We start from the raw sequence: 3570 nt of genomic DNA, 5'->3' as shown, positions 1-3570 counted from the left end.
TGTCAGAATCATACAAAGAAAACATGAATATTTCAAGCATCAGTAGCTCCAACTGGTACTTGGTTCGGGGATATTTTAGAATGTCCGTCATTATTTCTTCACAGCAGTGTAGACGCTACTTGGCGTCTATCTTCTTCGCTGGTATGTGTGCTCAGCAAGGCAGTTTTCTGTTTGAGCGCCCCCAAGTTGTGTTTTACTGTAACTTCAGAAGCTCCAGACACGTGTGCAAAAGCGCCATTCTCATTGGTCGAATAGATTTCGACGCGTCGGAAAAAAAAAACGAACCCGAGGCGTTTTTTTTTTTTGACGCTTTGGCGCTTGGCGTTTTTTCGCCTCGGTGTGCACACTCTCATTGGTGCCCTTTGTTTAGTCACGAGGCGTTAAACGTCGGCGAAAATCGCCGGCGAAATTCGTCCCGGTGTGAACAGGCCTTTAAACGGAGACATCCTACAAATTGCATCACTGCATTATTTTGTCACAAATTCACATCTGCCCTCCTGTGTTTTCAAAACTGAGTTTTTTGGGTATGAACAGTTTTTATAAAATAATCTTGAGTCTGAGATTAACAATTCACTTCACCTCAAATGCAGGAAGAATCTTACATGACAATCTTCTAATCAAGACAAAAACTGGACAGACCAGGTTAGATGGATGCATGGTGATGTAGTGAAGCACAGCAGACCTGCAGGTCATTTCTCCCACCTCAGTGGAGACAGGTTTGGTTTTTTTCCCCAGCAAGAACGATGTAAAGCTTTAAGTTAAGCCTGAGACTCCCCAGGTGAATGTGACAGACTGCAGCAGCAGCAACATTCAGACAGTGTCTGTGAACAAATCTATGCAGTGACCTGACTCCATCTAAACTATGAAATGGAAAAACCCAAAGCAGTGATGCTCACCACTCAGACAGTCAGGATGGATGGACATGGAGAGCAGAGGTAGTTTTTTCAGTAGGTATACATTTCATGTAAATGCCCTGCGATGGAGCAGGACACTGTCTGGGCTTTGCTGCACCTTTGCGCTGGAGCAGTGGGGATGCAGGATGCAGAGATGTTGTCATGTTAGCAGAATGAACAGCACTGAGCTGGGATGACGCCTCTCACATCAAATGAAAAAATCTCCTAAAGACAAGCAAAAAGAGGAAACTGAATGATCCTTCATCACAAATGAGCACGTTCCTGACAGCTTCACAGAAAAACGTCTTCACCTCCCACAAAAAGCTCTTTTTGTGATAATGTTGCAAAAAGCTAAGCTGTTGTTTTCATGATTCATATTCGTCTACAATGTCATTGGGGCTGGAGGGGTGAAGGTCCGGTTCTGGTTGAGAGTGCAGCTTTTCGCAAATCTCTTGGATGGATTTGATGTCAGAGGAGGAGTTCAAATGTTTTCTGGGAAGACTTCACAGATGGTTTTTCTTCCTCTTCGTCTCTGTCCACCTCCCTCCACAAACAAGCAACATACAAAGACTCACACAAGTGAAGCTTAATTGATTTTTCTGTTTCTCCTGATAAATCCACGTTCCGCTTCTCATGTCACCGGCTGAGGCCCCTGTCTTCTGGTTGGGTAAACTCCATTCATCACACACAGCCCACCCTGTCAACCCAACCCCCCCATCCTGAACTTCTTCAACCTCAAAATACTTTTCTGCACACAGACTTTGAAACAAGGGCGACCACACCGGGACATAATGACTTCACTTTTCCTCGGGGAGGATCCTTGCTAACAGTCCCAAACTGACACAGACTACCCTCTTTTGGTGGTGATAATGAGATTAGTTCAAACACAAACACACAAATAAGGAAGGAGGGACCTCTGATCGTTTGTCCCCTACCCCATCTCTGGCAGGAGGAACCAGGCTCTCTGCAACGGCGGCGTGTCCCGTGGGTGCTGGCTTCCTGGGCCCGGCGGCACTCTCTCCTCGCTGAAAAGTCTCGAAAGTTACGAGATGATCGATAAAAATCCCAATGACAAGTTTACTTTTGTATCCAGTAGTAAAGGTGCTTTTTATGAAAAATTCAAGATGGCGGCCTCTTCCCGAAGTCAAAGGTCAACTCGTTGTAGACTTAAGCCAGCAACATGTGCGTGGAATTTCATGAAAATCGCTAGAAAAAAAGTTCATTTTTCCAAATTGTATGAAAACGCATAAAAATCAATATTTACTGGGTAAACCTTTCCTTTGAGGGCTTTTTAAGGCTTTTTGTGTTTTCTGTGTCATCAATTTTGCGATAACAATTTGTACGATTCTGCTTGGATGTTGTGTGTGTATTTTTTCATGTCGTTTAGGGCTTTTGACGGCTTTTTTTGAATATTGAACCGTTTTGAGTGTTTGAGCCTCGTTGCGAAAACAATATGGTCCTTGCAGTCAGTGACTGCTGCTGCAGGCCACAAATATTCTAACAAAATGAGTAATATGCTGACCAAAACAAATGATTTATCAAAAAAATAAACATTATATGACAAATTAATGTGGCATATTTTGTACACTCACTAAAGTGTATAGATGATTTTTTTTTAAAACAAAAAAAAAGGGATTTTATTGCTAGAGGCCAGAAAACTGAAGTTATGTATAACCATGTCTGTTATTTTTAGTCCATTAGTTTGAAATGCTTGATTGTTTAGGTCCATGTAACATTGATGAGTAAGGAGAGTTGGTTGGGTTTCAAGGTTCTACTGACATTTTAAATCAGACTATTGCACCATGCAGCCAACCCCTTACACCATAAAACCCTACTAGCATCTGCATTTTCACAGGTTTCACAAGAAAAATTGTAATACATTGGAAAATATGCTGACCAAGATAAAGATTTATGATCAAAATTAGAACTATATATGAAAAATACTGTGGCATATTCGGGAACAAAGTAATCAGTTGCTAGAGGACAGAATGTTTGTTTGAGGGTGCCAGTTATTTTTGATTTATTAGTTTGAGATGCTTGATTGTTTAGATCCATTTAACAATGATGAGTAAGAAGAGTTTTCAAGGTTCTACTGAGATTTGAACTCAGACTACTGGATTCAGAGTCCAGAGTGCTAACCATTACACCATAGAACCTTATGTATACTCACATTTCACAGGTTAAAAATCCCAACGACGAGTTTTCATTAGATCTGGTACTAAACGTGCTTTTTTTTAAATTCAACATGGCGGCCTCTTCCAGAGGTCAAATAAAACAGATGAGAGCTGAAAGCCTCTCATGCTGGACATATTTTAAAAGTTTAGTCTATTTATTTTAGTCATTACCTTTTGAATTGATGCCATAATTTATTTGGTGTAATTACAAAATGGTCTGAACCGCTCTTAGTCTGGCTCGTCACCTAGGACCTGTCTGGCATGGGAGACCCTACCAGGGCCGTTGGTCCCAGACAGCTTAGGTCCTCAGATCACTCGAGCCCTCAAACCCCCCCACCACGATAAGGTGGCGGTTCACGGAGGGGAAAAATTTGGCCTCTTTTTTTGTAAAGGGGTTTGATCAGTCACTATAAAATATTCCCTGATGTGACTTTATGTGAATTTAAAGTTCTTTTCTTGGTTTGTAAATGTTTTTATGCTCTTGGGCCTTCATGTTTATCTGA

At 41.5% G+C, this 3570-nt stretch overlaps 1 non-coding gene across 1 annotated transcript; it reads right to left on the bottom strand.

Annotated features, from left to right (window-relative positions):
- Positions 1-2977: 2977 nt before the first annotated feature.
- Positions 2978-3049, bottom strand: trnaq-cug. The gene has a single exon. It is a non-coding gene; the product is annotated as a tRNA-Gln (tRNA).
- Positions 3050-3570: the final 521 nt, after the last annotated feature.

This window comes from Oryzias latipes, chromosome 14 (assembly GCF_002234675.1).
Source record: "Oryzias latipes chromosome 14, ASM223467v1".
NCBI lineage: Eukaryota > Metazoa > Chordata > Actinopteri > Beloniformes > Adrianichthyidae > Oryzias > Oryzias latipes.
This window is presented reverse-complemented; position numbering and strand designations above follow the sequence as displayed.